Below are 22,139 nucleotides of genomic sequence, written 5' to 3' on the forward strand. Positions count from 1 at the left end.
ATGCTATGAATATGTAATTCCACAGACTTGCCCAAATTTTCGGTGATGAATTGAGATTTACTCCCGATGTCCAAGAAAACGCGACATTCTTTTACTTTACCTGATTGGCCCATTACGCGCATCAAACCGGTGGATAAAAGTACACTAGACGGAATAGCTAAATTACATTTCGAGGTGTCTTCAGGATTATCGGAATCCTCATCTGGTTTATTTTTGATTTCATTCTTGGGAAGGTTATTGTTTGTTTCTGTGTGCAAAAGCGTGTGGTGCTTCTTATGACATTGTTTACAACGCCTAGATATGTAACAATTTTTCGCGACGTGATTACTTCTTAAACAATTGAAGCAACGATTCATTTTCTTTATTTGTTCCACTCTATCGTTGGGCGTTAAACTTAAAAAATTTGTACAATTGAATATGTTGTGCATTTGGGAACATATAAAACACGGGATTGATTGATTATTGCTTACTTGTACCTTATTTGTGTTTGATTTTAATGATTTACCCAAATATTTGGTTTTGGATTCACATTGTTTACCAGTATCCAATAATGAGCTACAATCTTTCAAATTATCTGTATGATTTTTTATTGGAACTAACGCGGTGTCTGATTTTGGATTGGATGTGCTATCTATCTTAGTTTGGGACATGCCCACAGAGTTGCAAGAATTATTATCAGGATGATTTTTCGGTTTGCTTGATATTGAATTTGATAATAATTTGTGAGAATTCGGTATTAACTTATGCGTTTCTGAAATAATGACTTTTTTGTTATCGATAGTTTTATACTTAATGAATAGTGCAGGGGTAAACCGCACCTTAACCGGAGCATTGGTAGTCTTATGAAGTTTAATGGGTTCTCCATTTAGCATGTTGTCCACTTTTATGGGTTTTAGATTTTCACAACGTTTTTCGAGATGAGCATTGTTAGTATTTACGTTAAACGAATTCGGGAAAGGAAGATGATACAACAAATCGGCTTTTTTGATTAGAGCAGTATATAATTCCGATATTTCACGGATATAGCTTTGCACGGGTCCGAGATTATAAACTGCGGGTTTGTTAGATTCTTCGCTACTCGTGTCATCTAAAAATGCCACGATTTCCGATTTATGTTCAACTATAAGATTTTGTACGTTAGATTGTACCCGTTTCAAATCTTCCAACCTGCATCTTAACTCGCCTATTTTTTGGTGGTTTGTAACTTCCGAGATGAACTCCGCATGTGAATGTATATCATTAACAAGAACGATAAATTTCCAGAGAGATTTGTTATTCGACATCGTCAGTACGAGAATAATGAACTACGCAAAATGGACAAAACTAAAGCCTACCTGAGTTTCTTGATGAATGACCCTCGATGATTTGCACTGCACTCGCGGCCGTTACCGATTTTTGAATACTTGATGATTTAGGTGGAATGTTGAATTCCAAGCCACTTATCACTTATCACTGTTACTGATTTACTGTCGCTGATCCGGCTCGAAGGACCATGTTAAGTTTGATGGATTATGAATAAGAGCAGCGGACAGTCGTTTTAAAGTTTTATTAAATAAATAACAAGTGTGTTCTAGAGCGAGTACGATATTATGACCGTTAGGTCCAGAGATTGAATATAAAGACTATGTTAACCGCTTGAAGAGTGCTTGAAGAGTGCTTGAAGAGTGAATGATGAATAGTGAATGAATGTTCCCTGTGTTTCAAGGTGGTGGTGGCCCTGGCTCCCACCCTTACGGGTGGAGAGGGGTGAAACAGGTCCCCGCCAGAGGCACTAACAGATATCACAGCAGAATATCACAAATAGTCCTCCTGCAAAACATACATCACGGAATATGGACAGAGTTCAGCCTCGCAGATTTTTTTTAGATGAAATTGATTCAGATTCAGATGAAGAAGAGAAGCACGGGAAAAAAATAAATGCAAAAGCATTAGTCCATTCATCATCAACCGCTGCGCAAAATACACACAGATCTACAGACGTTTTAGATACCATAGTCACTGAATCAGCAGAACCAGCTTTAAATGAGGGACAAAGTAATGAGAACAACATATATTCTCAAACTAAAAATGATAACTTAGATGGATTCGAAAAAGTCGTTAACAAAAGAAAACTCAAAACAAAAAACAGTTACCGTAATAATCAAAACTTTGTAATTGGAACAAACCAGGCAAATGAAACACACGCTTTCAAAGTTGCAAAAAAAAAAGCATTTTTATACATATCTAGACTTCGTCCAGAAACCACGATAGAACAAATAACCGATTTTCTAAAGAAAGACTTTCCGGAAATTCAATGTCAAGTTCTCCAATCGAAATATCCAGAACATTACTCTTCTTTTAAAGTTACTGTTAACTTGGTTAACAAAGAAAAAGCTATGGATGCGAGCAGATGGCCACAGGGTACCTTTATCTCTCGTTTTTTTTCAGAAGAAACCCAAACAAGATCAAGTAAAATAACGGCATCGGCTTCTGCTACAATGCATGTAAAAATATTATTTATAAATATACAGTGCCTACGAAACAAAGTTAACCTGTTAGACGCTTCTCTAGTAAAATCTAGAGTTAGTGTCTTATGTATTAGTGAACACTGGCTCAGTGCTTGTGAAGCTGAAAGTGTTGGTTTTGGAGCTTTCAAACTCGCGGATTACTATGCAAGAGAAAACCATAATCACGGTGGTGTAATGCAACTCGTTGATTCCGATGTTCTGATTACTAGGCTTCCCCACATAAAAAGGTTGTCAGTGGAAATACATTGCGAAATGGCTGGTATTTTGATATCCAGTTTTAACTTAATAGTAGTAAGTTTATACAGATCTTCTCTAGGAAACATACAAATTTTCTTTGACACAGTTGTGAGACTGCTTAATGTTCTTGATTTCAACAAAAAATGTGTGATGATTGGGGGAGATTTTAATCTTCATTTTAATGTAGATGACCCTAATGCTAAGTATTTTTGTGAATTACTTCTAAGTTATGGCTATCGCCAACTCGTATATTTTCCAACCCGCAAGGATGCTTGCTTAGACAATGTATTTATCAATAATATGGGTAATGAAATCGAGGTGTCACCATTTGATTCAAATTTGTCTGATCATAGTGGTGTTTTAGTAGATTTATCCGTAAGTAATAATGACAAGAATTGTAGCCCAGTGAGTAAAATATGTAGACCTATAACACGAATAGGAAGATTCATGTTTTTCAACATGCTAAGTTCAATTAATTGGGATTTCATTGATTGTGATGTAGTTATCAACGATAAGTTTACTATGTTTGTAAATATTTTAAGTTATTATTACAATATTGCTTTCCCTAAAAGGAAAATTACTTTTAGTAGTAAGTCCAAAATTATTAATAACAACTGGTTCACTTCGGAACTTAAATCTTTAAGAAATACCTTGGGTCTATTATCTGATACCTACAAAATGCATAAATCTAGTGAATTAAAAAATGAACTCTTACATTGTAAGAAGAAATACAACAAGGCAATTAGGAACGCTAAAATCGAATATAACGAGAAATACTTAATACAAAATAAAAATAATCCTAGGGCTCCATGGCAGCTCATTAATAGTGATAAACCTGCAAAAGTTGTAAATAAATGTAAAGTAACGTCAAAGGACTTAAACTGTTATTTTGCGACAATCCCCAAGTCGATAGTATCTGCTCTCCCTAAACCTAATTTCGACCCAATATTTATTATAAACTCGTTGCAAAATAATACATTCTTCTTTCAATTTCAAACAGTGTCTCAAGTTGAGGTGCGTGAGTTCACCGAAAGCTTAAATAATAGTAACTCAAAGGATATGTATGGCTTTAATGTGAAACTTATTAAAGATACAAAAAACATCATAATCGGTCCGCTGACAAAACTTATAAATCAGTGTATTAAAAGCAGTATATTTCCAGACGCATTAAAAACAGCAAAAATTATACCAATTTTTAAAAAAGGGGATGTAAATGACCCCAATAACTACAGACCTATCTCTTTGCTTCCTATTATTTCAAAGATATTTGAAAAAATCTTATTAAAGCAAATACAAGAGTATTTAGAAAAATATAATTTATTAAATCCAAACCAGTATGGCTTCCGCAAAGGACGATCAATTTCTAAAGCTCTTATTACTCTCATTGAAAAAATGAATCAGTGCTTTGAGAATAAAGAAATATATACCGCCGCTTTTATAGACCTAAGTAAAGCATTTGATTGTGTGCCGCACGACATTCTAATGCGTAAACTGTATTTTTATAATTTTCATCCAAGTAGTGTCAAACTTATCATGTCATATTTAACAAATCGTACTCAGAGAACATGTTTTAATGGAATACTTTCAGAGGCTTCCAACATTGCATATGGAGTTCCGCAAGGTTCAATTCTTGGGCCGATTTTATTCCTTTTGTTTACGAATGATCTCCCTTCTTATTTACAGGATGGAGAGGTCACACTTTATGCAGATGATACCTCTATAGGCAATGCAGGAATAACAACTGAACAAGCTAGAGTGTTAATGATACACTTACATTTACAAAATATCTTGGTGTTTTAATAGACTCAGAACTTACATGGAAAAAACATGGGGATTACGTAGCAAATAAAATATCAAAAAACATTTTTCTTTTGCGTAATTTGGCTAATAAGATTTCTTCAAAATATCTTCGGATAGCATACTACTCTTTAGTAAATTGTCATCTCAATTATGGCATATTAATTTGGGGACACTCCTCAACCTTAAATAAATTATTTAAACTCCAAAGGAGAGCACTGAGAATTGTTGCAGGTGTTTCATACTCTGAAGATTGTAGATCATTTTTCATAAGCTTAAATGTTCTTACTGTACCATGTCTATACATATATCGCTGTCTTGAATATTTGGTAAATAATGCTCAGGATTACCGGAAATTAAGCACATATCACAATTACAAAACTAGAAGTGAAGACTTAAGTTATAACTTGCTGAAGCTCACCAAATGTAAGAATGGAACCTCATATTTTTGTATTAAGTTTTATAATGCATTGCCAAAAACATTTAAATCTCTTGAAACGAAAATGCTTTTAATAAATATTAAAAAGTATTTACTCTACAAGGCCTTTTACTCTGTTGATGAGTACTTACTTCATAAATTTGAACGCGTTTATTAAAGTTGCTTTATTATATTTTACATTAAGTGCTGGGGATTTATAATAATAATTAATACAATCATTGTTATATAGATTTAATTAGTATAGTATCATCTTACTTGTATTATTATCTAAATTTCTTAATTATCTATACTTTTGGACGTGTGTAAATACATTTGTAGAATGACACCAATAAACTCTATCTATCTATCTATCTATCTATCTATCTATATCCTTTGGCTACTGCTTGAACTTTTCCAACCACGGTGTAAGTACGACGTTTATTTGTTTTGCTATCAAGAATTTTGACCAGTAACGTAGAACCAAAATCTACAATACCATCCAATTTTATCTTAAAAAGTGCATCGCTTCTACATGCTCCCGCAATTCCAAATATTTATAAGACTAATACATCACTATTTTAAATATGTATTTTGTTTTAATATCAAATCAAGTTTTTACCTTTGCTCCCAAGTCTGAGCATTGGAGATGAACTCATCGAATTGCTTCTTTGTTCAAACTCGTACTTTCTTCGGAGAATAACCTTCATTTTGTTTCTTCAAGAAGACACACAACTTGAAGTATTTTGAGATGTCCACTTCGTATCTCCAGTTCAATAATGATTTAACCATCGAGTGATGCGACCATAAACTGGAAGTTTTCATGTTTTTGGCCATCTCAGAAAAATACGTCAGAAGGATACTTTCAATATAAATGACAGCATTCTTTTTAGCACACCAAGTTGTAAATTTCTTGAAAGATGCTTCGTATACGACATTTGACTTTGTCGGAAGAAGTTTTTCGTTTCCGCTTTTACGACTTCAGCTATTTATGGAGATGTTGATGTAAATTCCGAGGATTTGGACCTCGTGACAAATTTTTTCGTTTATTAAGTGGTCGTGGCAACATTCGAAAATCTATTTGGTCGCCACCATTTTTGAACACGAATTAGAATTTATTTCTAAATCATTAGGTTTTATTATACATTTGAAGAAAAAATAGCAGAGCATACGTGAAGCTTTATGTGGTTCAGATGGTTGTATGCCTCACTACGTTCGGCATTTAATTTCCCATCTTCAGCAGATAAAGTTTCCTTATACTCTTAGGTCCGATTTCATAATGAAAATTTAATGGGGAATTAACTAATTAAAATAATTGTCACTTTAACGATCCATTAAATATGTTGAATTTCATAACAACATTTTGGTCGTCAATTTACTAATGTTTCATTAAAACTAAAAGCCTCATGTTGGTATAATTGTAACCTTTGTGAAAACATAGAGTAGAAAATCAAACGTAATCGTAGCTGTAACTACAGTAAAGATGAGGAACTACTGCTATTGAGTGAAATTGAAAAATTCAAAGACGTAGTCGAGTGCAAAATGACCGACAAACTGAATATCTCCGAAAAGGTATAAATATTAATAATAATTATAGCCTATAGATTAACGTTAACACACAAAACTTGTAGAACGAAGCTTGGAAACTAATTCTAGCTCTAGAAGTCTGGAACAAATTAAAATCAAATATGACAATTTGATAAGAAAAGCCTGGAAGGTAGCAGCCTCTAATAACAAATACATTCTAGGCACAGGAGATGGGCCATCCCAAAAACCAATGTCTGATCCGGTACTAATAAATACTGTCCCCAGAATTGTCAATGCCAAAACGGTCGTTGGGTTAGAAAACCCATGTGACTCTGATGGCACTTTTTTTAAACTGACAGAACAAATATGTACTTGCGGTTGCTCATCAAGCACCTGCCAGTTTTAAAGAAAGAGGAATGGAATATGATTTGCTTCAATATTATATTGTGTCTTTCCATTTCTTAATACATTTTTATAATCTAGCAAAATGTTCATTGATTATATTTTGCCTAATAGTGTGTTTCATTTCCAACAAAAGCAATTTAAACTTTACTTACCAAATTGAAGTACAAATGGATGTAGATAACGAAATAACCACAATACTAGCGTTTTGAACTGGTTTATTTTATTTTGTATTTTTAATGCAAAATGTTTCCCAAAAGGATCGATGCATTAATACCAGATAGGCATTTTGGGGAACTAAATTCATGTAAGGTGCTTTTCGAGGAACCGTTGTATCAGTTGTATAGTTTGTTTTATTAAAAAACTCCGAAAAGGGTTTTTAATTATAAAGATTATAGTAAACTAACGGTTTAACCTTCTATGTCCAGCAATATCAAGTTAAAAATATTTGACATCCAAGAGAGAAGTTTCTTAACAAGAACGAAATAATATCACCTAATACTAATAAAACAAAATGTTCTGCAAAAGAATGGATCCGGCGATCGGGGCCACAAGTTTTTTTGGGCCATTACATACATGGAAAGTGTTTCTCGAGACACCGCACTATCTCGTTAGTTTGGGTAAAATTCAATTGTTGTTGTTTCTTTTTCGATTTATATCTAGCAAAAGCAATTTAAAATAACTTACCAAAATGAAGTGCAATTGGATGTAGATCTCGAAGCAACCACAGTACTCGCTTTATGAACTAGTTTGCTTTATTTTGTATTTTTAATGCAAAATGTTTCCCAAAAGGATCGATACAGCAATACCAGATAGGCATTTTGGGGAACTAAATTCATGTAAGGTGTTTTTCGAGGAATTTTTGCGTCAGTTGTACAGTTTAATTGTTTTATTAAAAAAAAAAAAACTCTGAAAAGTTTTCTTAATTATAAAGATTGTAGTGAACTAATGGTTTGTTTAACCTTATATGTTCAGCAAGGTAAAGTTAAAAATATCTGACTTCCTAGAGAGAATTTTCTTAACAAGAACGAAACAATATCACCTAAAACTAATAACACAAAATGTTCTGCAAAAGAATCGAACCGGCAATCGGGGACACAAGTTTTTTTGGGCCACTGCATATATGGAAAGTGTTTTTCGAGACACCGCACCATCTCGTTAGTTTGTGTGCAATTCAACTGTTGTTATTTTTTTTTTTTTTGCAATCTCTGGCGAGATTATTTATTTTCAGAAATTGTATTGAACTAATAATTTAACCATTCATTTCCAACAAAAGCAATTTAAACTTTACTTACCAAATTGAAGTACAAATGGATGTAGATAACGAAATAACCACAATACTAGCGTTTTGAACTGGTTTATTTTATTTTGTATTTTTAATGCAAAATGTTTCCCAAAAGGATCGATGCATTAATACCAGATAGGCATTTTGGGGAACTAAATTCATGTAAGGTGCTTTTCGAGGAACCGTTGCATCAGTTGTATAGTTTGTTTTATTAAAAAACTCCGAAAAGGGTTTTTAATTATAAAGATTATAGTGAACTAACGGTTTAACCTTCTATGTCCAGCAATATCAAGTTAAAAATATTTGACATCCAAGAGAGAAGTTTCTTAACAAGAACGAAATAATATTTATTATATATATTATTATATATATTTATAATTTAATAAATTTTTGGGCCACTACATAGATGGAAAGTGTTTTTCGAGACACCGCACCATTTCGTTAGTTTGTGTACAATTCAACTGTTGATGTTATTTTTGCAATCTCTAGCGAGATTGTTTATTTTCAGAAATTGTATTGAACTAATAATTTAACCATTCATTTCTAACAAAAGCAATTTAAAATTAATTACTCAAGTGAAATACAAATGGATGTAGATAACGAAGTAACCACAATACTAGCGTTTTGAACTGGTTTACTTTATTTTTACTTCCCGAGCGTAAGCAAAGGAAGTATTGTAATCGAGTCCGTCGGCCGACTCTCTACTTTTACGTTTTATCGATCTTTCATGACCCCTAGAAGACGAAGAAATAGGTCTCCCATTTCCGTCTGTCTGTCCGTCTGTCCGTCCGTCTGTCCGTCTGTTGTCCCGGATTTTTATTAGACAGATAATCTCCGAAAGTACTCGACCGATTGTTGTGAAATTTTGTACTTATATTAAGAATATCATGTAGATGGTAAAACGCTAACCAAAATTTGTCTAATCATCCCCACCACTAATGCGATGACGTCACTTCAAAATTGTACATAGTAAATGGGTTTTCAATTGTATAAAATAACATAGTCCTACACATGTAGTTTACAATTCTGAATCGACTTTTCACCCGAAACGTCCAGATTTTTGGAAAAAAAATCAAAATTATAAAACAACATTTTGAAATTTAATTTTTAATCTGATAACCCGAATGCTTTGAAATGTTGCAGATGTTTTAAGGCTATAAAGAGCATCATAAATCTTTAGTCAAAAAATATTTGCTTATCCCCTCCAAAAACTTGATGACGTCAGCTCAAAAGTTTGTGGAATAAATCATATCTAAAATGTACAAAATATGATGAGTCTGTACCTGTGATCTATCACTCCATTCATATTTTTTGGATTTGGATATACAGGGTGACTCAAAAAAATTAATGAATGCGTAAATATATTTTATTGATTTAATCAGGAACTACAAAACCGAATGCTCTGAAATCTTGCAGATGTTTTAAGGTCATAAAGAGCATAATTAATGTTTAGTCAAAATATATTTGCTTATCCCCTCCAAAAACTTGATGACGTCAGCTCGAAAGTTTGCCGAATAAATCATATCTAAAATGTACAAAATATGATGAGCCTGTACTTGTCATTTATCACTCCATTCATATTTTTTGGATTTGCATATACAGAGTGACTCAAAAAAATTAATGAATGCGTAAATATATTTTATTGATTTAATCAGGAACTACAAAACGGAATGCTCTGACATCGTGCACATGTTTTACGGTTATAAAGAGCATAATAAATGTTTAGTCAAAATATATTTGCTTATCCCCTCCAAAAACTTGATGACGTCAGCTCGAAAATTTGCCGAATAAATCATATCTAAAATGTACAAAATATGATCAGTCTGTACTTGTGATCTATCACTCCATTCATATTTTTTGGATTTGCATATACAGGGTGATTGAAGAAAATAAATGAAAGCGTAAATTTATTTTACTGATTTACTCAGGAACTACAAAACCGAATGCTTCGAAATCTTGAAGATATTTTAAAATTATCATAAGCATGGTAAATTTTTGATCAAAACGTATTTGGTCGTCCCCCCTAAAAAATTTATGACGTCACCACAAAATTTTGTTGAATAAATCCTATCTAAAATGTACAAAATACGGTGAGTCCCTTCTTGTGATTTATCATTCCATTCAAATTTTTTCGATTTGCATATACAGGGTGACTCAAAAAAATTAATGAATGCGTAAATTTATTTTATTGATTTAATCAGGAACTACAAAACCGAATGCTTTGAAATCTTGCAGATGTTTTAAGGTTATAAAGAGCATAATAAATTTTTAGTCAAAATATATTTGGTTATCTTCTACAAAAAACTGATGACGTCAGCTCAAAAGTTTGCCGAATAAATCGTATCTAAAATGTACAAAATATGATGAGTCTGTACTTGTGATTTATCATTCCATTCATATTTTTGGATTTGCATATGCAGGGTGACTCAAAAAAATTAATGAAGGCGTGAATTTATTTTATCGATTTAATCGGGAATTACAAAACCGAATGCTTTGAAATCTTGGGAATATTTTAAAGTTATTTGTTCAAAATGTATTTGTTCATCCCTCCTAAAAAAATTGATGACGTCACCCTTAAATTTTGCTGAATAAATCCTATCTAAAATGCAAAAAATATGATGAGTTTGTACTTGTGATTTATCATTCCATTCATATTTTTTAGATTTTCTTAAGAGGTGGTTCAAAAAAATTAATGAAGTCAATTTATTTTATTGATTAAATTAAAGGCAACACTTATTATTAGCATTACACCCCAACCAACCCAATTTGGTAGACACAAAATTTGTTAAAGGAAAAACTCGGTTGAAACATAAGGGTAGCACGCTTATTTACATCGACTTTAACATTACAGACCTGCATTTATTTTATGCGCTCACTTGGTTCCGCGAATGTGGAATAGACATGTTTATAATCAACCAATTGTGAATTTCACCGTCAAGAATTAAAATAAAACCCAATGTTTTATATAATAAGCGGAAGTCGAAGCAATAAAACCGATGGTCGTTTTGTTTACAGTTTCTCTGTTTGACTCTCACGTATGCTGTTACGCCTGTCATCTTAAATTAAGAATGTTTATACATACACGATTTTCAGTTGCCTCTGATACGTATACGTGAGTAAATTGTTTCGTTATTTTATTGATTATTACAAATCAATATTCAAAACGACCCAATTCATTTTCCCGAAAATTTGAGAATATAATAATTTTATTCTTAGTATTACACTACATCTATCCCAACTGATATACGTGTCCTTGCAAAAATGTTGATGACGTCATCGCAATTTTTTTTTAAATTCCCACTACAAAAATGTAATGAGAAAAAAAAACACAATAGGAATGCAGTCGTCAAGTTTCCGACAGCGAGGGAAGTACTGTCTAAACTCTTTAGACCAATTTTTTATTTTTGCAAAATGTTTCCCAAAAGGATCGATACAGTAATACCAGATAGGCATTTTGGGGAACTAAACTTATGTAAAGTGTTTTTCGAGGAACTTTGGTGTGAGTTGTACAATTTAATTATTTTTTTTTAGAAGGTCAAAAAAGAATAGATACAGCAATAACGAATTTGAGGAACAGTTGCATAAGCTGTATAATATTATTATTTAAAAACACCTCAAAAGATTATCAGATGTACATTTCGGACCAAACGGTGAATCTCTTCGGGGTGAGAATGAGTTGAATTTGATAGCTATGTGCAACATAAAAAGGTTTAAAATAAATTTGATAAAAATAAAAAATTGTGACGTAATTGATTAAAAACCTACATTTAAAGAGGCATGGCTTGTTTTTTAAAAATTTAATAAATTACGCTTAAAAACTGTTTTAATTTACAATTGTTAACCGGCTTCAAGTTGTTGAACAATTTATTTTTCCATATAAATATATTCCAGAATATTTAAATTATGGTTGGAATTAATGTTTTAAAAATATATAGTTACAACCTTCTTTCAAAATAAGAGCTTGTAATAACATGCTAACTTCAGGTGTTTATGTTTATACTTTGAAAGAATTCGACTATAAGCACGTTTAGATACCAAGCAATGCATCTGTGATAAAAATATGAATGGATTGATATAGAAGGGCTGTACGTACTAATAAATTTTCCCATTTAAAAATATTGCGATTAATAAAAGAAAAAAATAGAAAGTGATTCATTTTATTAAATTTATTTAATCGAATGAACTGCTGCCCGCCAGTTTTCAATCGCTGGACCTTGGATATGGGAGGCGCGCACTTTCCTACCACTCTAGCTGTCACACACCTACGTACGATGCCTCTAACTAAGAAGGAATTATAAACAATTATAATATGTAATCAAAATATTAAAATTGTAACAGAGGAATATATTATTTCATACAATTCAAACAGTGTTATTATGAAGCATAATGAGCGGACGTCATCACATTGTGGATGGGGATGATTTGCCAAATTTTGGTTAGCGTTTTACCATCTACATAACATTCCTAATAAGTATATGAATAAAATTTGAGAACAATCTGTCCAGCATTTTCGAAGATTATCTGTCTAATAAAAATTCGGATGAATGGAAGACAGACAGACAAGACCTACGCGGGAGACTTATTTATTCGTACTTTAGAGGTCGTGAAACGTCGAGGAAACATAAAAGTAGAGACGCGCTTACAATACTTCCTTAGCTTACGCTCGGGAAGTAAAAATTTCCAAGTAAAGTTATAAATTTATCATGCTTATTTAGTATGTACAACACCTGCTGAACATCAGCCAAAGTGCCAAAGATGGATTTTTTATTATTCTTCATTTTTACTTATTTTTTTTACAATTTGTTTAATAGATTTCAATTTCAAATCTAAATGTTGCTAAGAAGTTAAGCATAACGAATAAGGGTTTATTTTGCCACCTGTAAAAATTCGGCCCTCCTCAAAGGGATCAAAATATGAACAAAAGTTCCTCAAAATGCCGCTTACCTCTTCACATGTTCTGTGTTCCTGTTAGGAAGCTTTGCCGTTTTTGCTGTAGTTCTTTTTTATTTTCTTAAATAATAGTATATTATTAACTAAGGTTGTGAAGACAGACATTCTAGACCGAGCGCAAATTAGAACCTGAGACGCGCAGCGTCGAGGGCTCTAAAGCGCGAGGTCTAGAATTGGCTTCACAAACGTGGTTAATATACTATTTTTTCCACTAGTAGCCCATTTGAGGTTTGCGAATTTTCAAAATGTTTTTTCTGAAGTGCATCAATAAAAACATGTACTCACGTCATTTTAGTAAGCTTTGCAATTTTATTATTTTTTGACAATCCAGAAATGGTCCAGAACTTTTGTTTTAATTTCCTCCATATTTCCCGTTTTTAATAAATTTTTGTGTGAAAAATGTTGTAAAGTGAACCATCAAGTACCCCTCCTCATTCCGTCGTACTTACGCGACCGCGACAAATTTGGCTGAAAAAGATATGGACCTCGTGTCGTTAAAGCGACACGGGGAATGGAAATCCTCCAGCGTAGCAGAAGGATACAACGACGGCTCGATCTTCTATAAAAAAAAATCGCCGAAATAGTCCAAAGCTCATCTACGACAAATCAAGTCAAACCAAATCGGAACCATGAGTCAGTTTCACTCCCGCAAACTTCATTTTCACTCCCATCAGCTTCATCAATTTAGTTTCACCAATTTATCCTCAATTACACCGAGAATAATCAATTCAGGGTTTGGAAATCATTCCAGGGCATAATTTAAAAGCAAATTTTTCAAAATGATAGTTTTCAGGTTATGTCTCATTTTTTCTGACAGTTGTTGACAGTTGTCACATTCGGTGGCCAACTTCACGTTTACATTATTGACCAAGGTTCACAATTTTCCAAATTACAGACCTCTAGACAAGTCGACAATTAGCCATTGTAATGCTACTAGTGGAAAAACCAAATATTATTATGGGTGGATAGAGTCTGAATAGCGGAAAATAACTCAGAGCCGTGGCCCATCTGAATGTCTTTAATTTTAAACTTTATATTTGCATCAAATGATTGTTCTACATATCATACAACCCACACTACACCAGTGTAATAAATATCAAAATGCCTATAATAACTTGTGTTAAAGACATATTCTATTTTATCGACTTATAATTTTAGTTCCTACATTTGTCACAACTACACCATTTCACGTTCCCCAATAAAAAATAAATCGCTGGCATTTTGGGGAATTCCTCAAAATGACCATGTGTTCCCCATTATGTACAATGTAGGAAATAAAAGTTCCCGAAAGGATCGCTGTAGAAATATATGAATGCATATGTTTTGTCTTTAGTATATATCTGTCCGTCTCTAGTCTAATAAATTTTCTAAAAAAATATGGTAAGTTTTGAGAAAACGCATTTAAAAGCATTTTCCTTTGTATTATTAGTAACAAAAGCGAGCACATAAAAGCGTAGAAAAAATTTCCAATGTGTTATTTACATTTATTTTACTTCATACTGTGTCAAATTTCACGTTTTACTGGATTCGAAGGAGTCCGGTAAAATAAAAAAAAAACGGACAAGTCCGGTAAAATTGAGCTAAAAAGAACAAGTCCTGTAATGTGTTTAAACACCATTTTTGATGCTGATTTGCACGAATAAACAAATTAAAACATTTACCAAACAGCGGTTGCTGACGATGTCAGAAAAAGTGACTCGATTTGAACTTTTTCTCAAAATAGTAATTATTTTATCGAATAAAAAAATATGTTGATAGTATGAAATAAAATCCATAACGACATACGTCCGGTAACTCTTTTCGCAGTACTCGTTTCGAAATTAAAGACTCGGCTCCCTACAGTCGCCTCGTCCTGAAACATCTCACTCGTACTGTAAAATTTGAGTTACCGGACCGTATTTATAATAATGTTAGCACTAACAAGTATTTAAAATAACAAGTAATAATTTGTTTGTTTTATTTATTTTTATTCATTATAATAATCCCATTTCTTTATCAGAAACTTTTAAACGAAATAAAACCTACTTGGCTAGAAATAACGGCAAACTTGTGTTAGGCTCATCTGGCAACGTTGTAAAGTATCTAAATCCTGACTATGAGATTTTTACACATTTTTTTCGTCGCCCTCTATCGAGTGGTAGATTTATTAAATGTATTGTTGGCGTGATTTGTGTTACCTATGCGCGTGATTGGTGTCCAAGCTTTTCGCCGGCGTTTGACGGCCGACTGTTGGTGCGCCATCTCTTGTTCGCCGGCCGTTGGCCTGTTCGCTCCAAACAATAGCATGGGTCTATCTATATGTATTTAATCAATGCCTTGTCTAACAACACTCACTGTAGATATGTTTATTTCTCTCTCTAGTTGTCACCGCATGCGAGCGGTATTACGCGCCTCAACATTCCATCCATTAGTTATTAGATCATTGGCTAGATGTCTCTTTGCGCACGGGAATTTTTGTGTGTGGAAAAAAAAGCAGTTGCCTTGCGATGGATTCGAACCCATCGGTCAACCGTGCTGTTATAGTAGCCTGCATAGATATTGTAGCCGTCCATAGAGTCGAAATTTGCGAATAAAAATAAAATAAAACCGGCTCAAACGGAGCCGACGACGGCTTGCAAGTTCTGTCACTACAGCACGCGTCGCATCACACAGAGGTGTATTTAAGAGCAGGTTTTACTCAAGCCATTCATTCGGTTCTCGAACTGTGAAATCAGTGAATTCTGAGGGACGTAAACATTTTCGAGGGGAGAAGTGAATCTTAGTCACAGCGTACACATAAAGATTCAACCTAGTTCGGGTGCCGTCGTCGACTTATAACATTTCACCGATTATAATATGACAAAAGTATTTCAAAATACGATCTCGTCGTGTCTGTACTTTGCGTTTTAGAGTGAGAGTAGATGTGAGCCCCCGATTAGCGTCATTCCTCACCTGACCCGAGTGAAGGCGACAAGAAATCGGCTTGCATTTTGTCCGAAAACATGCGTTCTGTTTTTTCGTTTTATAGCAACATTTTGTAATTTACAACGTCGCAATTTTATATACACAGTTACGAAACATTGATCTTGCTGCCCCCGTTTGAATTTTTCGAAGGCGTCATTTAATTGCCGAGTTACAAACGCTTCTTTTAAGCCAATTTTATGTGATTTTGTTAATTTTTATTGCAACAGTTATTTATCAGATTTAAAAAATTCGAACGGTGGCAAAATGCTACATCCTTTGACAACACTCAATTAAATTTTCAACTATTTTTAACCATTAATAAATCAATGATTCGAAAAATCATAACCCATTGCGCGGGCTACTTTCCGTGTGGGTAAAACCTCCTCTTAAGGCCGATTGCACAAAATCTTAGGCTCACTGTAATCTTACTATTTTCTATCTACGACAAATGATTTGTCACACAGCTACGAAACCGACGATCTAGAGAAAGATGGAAGTTTGAAAATGTATTTCAACGAGTGTAATAACCGTTTGGTGCAATGCAATTGGTTCAAGCAAACCAAAATATGACAGGAAACAAACAGTCCACGTGGACTAGTTTATAGCCGTGTTTGCTGCTAAGACACAGTATACTATCAGTAGAGACAGCTCGTCAAATATTGGAACAACGTGTCCTTACCCAACCGTTTTGATTAGGCGGGAGTTTTGAAACGAAGTGGAATATTGGTTGCCTAAATTACAAATACAGCTCGTCCGTAAAACAATATGAAAGGAACGGATATAAACATTGGATGAATATTAATAAACTGAAACCAATTTTTGGAGTGTGGTACGAAGAAAATACCATTTTGAACAATAAAAAAGAATTGTGCTTATATGCCTTCAATTTTCGCCAAGTATGAACCGTTTGAAGAGTCAGAAAGTGAACGTTGTTGTTTTCATCTTCCTTGGGAAAAGTACTTTAATGTTTTTGGTTGAATTTTTGTTGTTAGTTAAATTAGTGAAGTGATTCTGAGAACCTTTTCATAGTAACATGGACTACAGTGGTAGACCACCTCGTAATTGCAGGCACAATGAAAAAACCTGCTTCAGGGGCTTCTTTAAATTTCCCTTGGAATCTGTAAGATAAGAAATATAAAGAAGTATATTATTCTATAATCAATAAAAAATTATTTGGAATGCAATTTTTACAGCACAGTGAAAATTCCAATAGTTGTAATGATTTAGGATCTATTTTACTAGCAATTGACTCTAAAGAAAGTAACCAGTGTCAAATTATTAATACAGTTTTAAGCTGAACAACTTTTGCACATAAATCTGTGGAAGTAAATATGACAAACTACAGACATCTGGACATGGGGGAAACAAAATTCTTTAAGTTATGTCTGTGGATACTTAATGAAGAAATGCTTGATGAAATATACCTGTGAAACATGTAGTTATTTTGCCGTTGCACGTAATGTCATCATATATGATAAACTTCTCTGTCACTTCAACGCCTTTGATGATGATCCACGATTTTGGTAATCCTAAAGCTGGCCATTCACGTTCCAACGTCCCAGTACGATTGTATTGGATGCAACTGTTGTAGAATTCTGTTAAAAAGCAGCAGTACACACACGTTACGACCTTGCAGTTAAAAATTTACGATCGTGATGACAACATGTCCGACGAAATGACGAAAATGTACTTTTATAGCTGCTCTCACGGTTTGAATAACATACACTGTCGAGTCATGTCCACACATGATCAAATTTCCATCCAAAACAACACGATTGTACTGCTGCAGACAGACTTGTTCACCAACCGTCCACATCCAACCGATTTGCTTGATCGCATACACAGACATTCAAAAACACTTCAATTTGGTCGTATCCAACACATTTGTACTACGGCGTTGCAGCCCTAGAAAAACGATTTGCTTCACTATTTTCTACCAACTCAATTTTACCTTCATGTGGCCGATATATAAAAGCAGCCCTCGTAACTGTGTCCATACCAGCATACCGCACCCCTGCGCCCTGTGTACAGTTTCCACAAGATTATTTATTCTATTTATTTGTTCGAACGCGCATTTTCTTATTCAGTAAAAATAATAAATCACAGTTACAATATTAAATACCAAACATCTAAAATGTCAAATTTGACGCACAATGTTGACATGGTGGTAAATTTTATTTAGTAACAAGGTTTGCCACTACAGTTTCGAGCCAAAATTCAAGGTCATGTCCTTACCCAACGGTCGATTATTGTTGTTTTGGTCCGTTACGTGTATTGACCAGTAAAGTAAGGTTAGAATTTAGAATGCGCGGCAGTTCATAATTCAAAAATTCTACTATGGGTTTCTTATGGGAGCTTGATTTTACAGACAAAATACGCCGCATAGGTAGAAATCTTAACTAGTTCATGCTACAAGCGATAAAGACTGTACAATTATCTTCCTGTTACTAAAGGTTTAACTATATAAAAAGCTTCTGTTAAAGATATATTGCAAATTAAAAACAACGCTATCCATCGAAGTAACGTACATCGTTTCTAACGTCTTGCGCATGAGTGAAACGGAAAATCCAGAAACACTTGGGAAAGAAAAAGAACGCGAATATTTTGCGGTACTAGTGACGTTTAGATCATGAAAATCCCCAAAATATGACAGTTGATTTCGTATTTTCATCACAACAAACAATCATAATCACAATTTTTGAATGATATATTAGTTCTGTGATATTGATTCACATTAGGTTGTATGTATCTGTGGACTGGTTTTTTTGTATTTGTTATTAATAATGACAGAAAGACATGTGTTAACAATAGGGGCAATTGCCATTTTTTTTTGTTGGAGAAAATTCTTTACAGTCAAATAATGTAGCGAAAGTCAATTGGTATACTGAATTAAATGTGCTTGAAGAGTTTATTCGAGCTAGAATGCGAGAAGATTATGGTAAGTTAATGTATATTGATAAATTCTGTGTCAAGTAAAATTATGACGTATTTTGTTTTATTATGCATAGATATTCCTGAAGAGAGGCAACATGTGAAACCCCAAGAGGTGCATTTGTATATCATCATATGGCTACACCTGCCCTACACGGACGTTATAATGTATTGTGGACCAATAATTTGCGTGCTTGAGACGTACATCTGAAGAAAAGTGAATCAGCTGAGGTCCGAGCTGTTGTCTCTGAAAATTCTTTTAATCCCCAAGTCAGCCTAAAAACAGCTAATGTTGAGGTACAACTTCATGAAAGCTTAGGACAAACTGATAGGAGCAAAGCACTGCTTTTGCTACTGGGCCCTGAACTAGAAAGATCTGAAGAAAATCTACTTCATAGTGTCGAAGAACTATTAGTGTCCGAGGACTATTTTAATGGCCCATCAAGAAAACAGTTTGTGGGTCAGTTTTTTACCAAAAGTGAATCAGATTTTGCATTAGGAAGTGCAATTTTTTATTGTAAAACACTTTTTTTTTTGTTTTGAAATAAATTGTTCTTTAAATTGTGATTTTTTTTTAAATGGGTGTTTCAGACCCAATTCGTACTAAAATGAAAGTTATTTTTACTTGTACATGAAAGGTTTAATCAGGAATGCTAAGTTTTTCCTTTTCTAGCAAAAATGTGTGAAAAGAAAAAAGCTTGGGATTGATGATGATTCTTAAATCAAAATTTGGCAATTGATTGAAAACATTTGCAAATATGAGATCTCCTTTATGTATTATTTTAAATTCACAGCCGTATCTGTAGCATCTGAAAATCAAAGCCATTTATGTGGAGGGGGAAGTCAATGGCAGTATGAACCACTGTACGACATACGTTCGAGGCAAATGTAGTGGTAAAAGTTGAATTTAAATATTTATTAAATACTACCGGTTCCGTTCATGTTTGGTATCAAGATCAACAGTAAAAATATCAGTCTTAATGGTACAGGTAGTGGGATATATAAGAAAATTACTTTAATGGTACAATTTAAGCGTTAAAGTGACGCCTCGATTTCACCCATAAGGATTACCCGGGGAACTGAAATACGGGTCTCGTGTTATGAACTGAGTTCAAATTTCGCGCGTCATTCACTTTACTGGTCAATCTCTTATGGGGCTTTCAAAAGCTGTCCGTACTGTATGGTATTCTGTGGCTAAGATGACCAGGTTTTTCGCTCCACCTACCTCCGCAACGATGAATATACCATACCACAACTTGTGTACAGTGAAAAGAGTTTCGTTTTTATTGACGAGATTGCATAGAGAGATTGAGCTAAGAAATGAAACAGATTATATCATAACGGAAAATATGACATTTAATATTAAATACGTCTTTGTGCAACGTGTGCCAGAGTGACGTCAGAATTTGCAAGCCACCGTCGGCTCCGTTTGAACCGGTTTTATTTTATTTTAATTAGCAAATTTCGACTCTATGGACGGCTACAATATCTATGCAAGCTACTATATCTATAATTTTATTTTTGTACGTCCATAACGACCTGCGCTTTATAAAACAGAACAAGAGACTTAATGCATATAGTTTATGATCAGAATTAAAAAATGTCCCATCTAACAGGTAACACGAATTAAGACTAGTAATGAGACATTATTTTTTAACCTCTGCCTATGCGTCACTGCCAAAAAGGAACAGTTATACATATTCAGAATTTTGAAATATAAGCTCGAAAAATAAAATCATATATTTCATCATTTTTTTTAATTCTAATGCAAAATATGTTGATCGGCAACAAAAGCAATGCAAAGAAAAAAATCGGAATAAAAAAACGAATCTATTTCAAGGTTAGCGATCTCGTTCTAAAATAAATATGAATTAAATAATTTCTTCACTTTGATCGTAAGGAAAATAAATAATAATTTGAATACGAAACAATAATTGATCATCGAGTTTTGTGTATTAATAATATTAATAATAATATTACATACAATGTCCTACAGGCCGTAGCCCAATTATGGGACAAGGTTCAAACATGGCTAAAACAAATGGTTGAGTAGCATCTTTTAATTTGGTTAATTGAGCAGTTAAAAATATCTATTTTGTTCTCAATATTATTATAATTAGACAGCATTTGTGTAAGTGGCGAACTGATTCCACTGTTCGTACGTGGTGTGTCGAAGGAGAAAGTGTTTTTAGTGCGTGCATTTATTCTGTTGATCTTAAATTGAGTATTGAAAAGTATTGTAGGACACTCTACGACTCCAATAATTATTTTAAATAACAATACAACAGAGTGCTCAATACGTCTGGTGAGCAGAGAAGACATATTAAGCCGATTGAGGAGGAATTCTTGAGGATGACCTCTAGGTGGGTAAACACCATCTAATACGTATACTGCCGTTTTCAGAAACCTCCGCTGGATTCGCTCAAGAGCAGAGACATGTATGTTATAAATAGGAGACCATACAACTGAAGCATACTCTAAACGAGATCTACAATAAGTTATATACAAAATTTTCAGTGTCTCTATATCTGCAAACTCGCGCCCATTGCGTACAACAAAACCTAAGGACTTAAAGGCAGATGCAGTAACAGATTGGATATGTGAGCCAAATGATAATTTTGAATCGAACACTACACCAAGATCACGTACAACTTCAGGTTTAGTAAGAATAGTGCCATCTATATTATAATCAAAGAGAACAGGTGCTACTTTTTTCGTAAAGGTCATAACATAACACTTATTTTTATTCAGTACCTGATTATTGTTTTTACACCAATTAAAGGTTTTATCAAGGCATTTTTGTAATCGTAGTGAATCATCATGAGTATTTATGACACTATAAATCTTTAAGTCATCCGCAAATAAAAGTGCATGCACATCTACAATTTCTACTATATCATTAATGAATATATCGAAGAGTAAGGGGCCCAGAACCGAACCCTGAGGAACACCCGTTTCCTGATGAAACAATTCAGATTGAAATCCATTAAGTTTGACAAACAAATAACGGTTAGACAAATATGAATCTAATAAGGAAATTAAAGAATCTGAAAATCCAAACCACTGCAATTTCTGAAGTAACATTTGATGGTCAATTTTGTCAAATGCCTTAGACAAATCAGCATAAATAACATCAACTTGACGT

General features: G+C 33.6%; 1 protein-coding gene and 1 long non-coding RNA gene across 2 annotated transcripts in view; both read left to right on the forward strand.

Annotated features, from left to right (window-relative positions):
• LOC135143119 (heparan sulfate 2-O-sulfotransferase pipe) overlaps nucleotides 1-22,139 on the forward strand; it is a 268,339-nt gene that overhangs the window by 145,856 nt on the left and 100,344 nt on the right. The gene's annotated exons all lie outside the window — the stretch shown is intronic.
• Nucleotides 18,777-19,559, forward strand: LOC135143298 (uncharacterized). Its single transcript, XR_010282741.1, has 2 exons — nucleotides 18,777-19,001; nucleotides 19,084-19,559. It is a non-coding gene; the product is annotated as an uncharacterized LOC135143298 (long non-coding RNA).

The sequence above is a fragment of the Zophobas morio genome, unplaced genomic scaffold, assembly GCF_036711695.1.
Source record: "Zophobas morio isolate AGI-343-1 ecotype UQ-CSIRO unplaced genomic scaffold, CSIRO_AGI_Zmor_V1 ptg000058l, whole genome shotgun sequence".
NCBI classification, from domain to species: Eukaryota; Metazoa; Arthropoda; class Insecta; order Coleoptera; family Tenebrionidae; genus Zophobas; species Zophobas morio.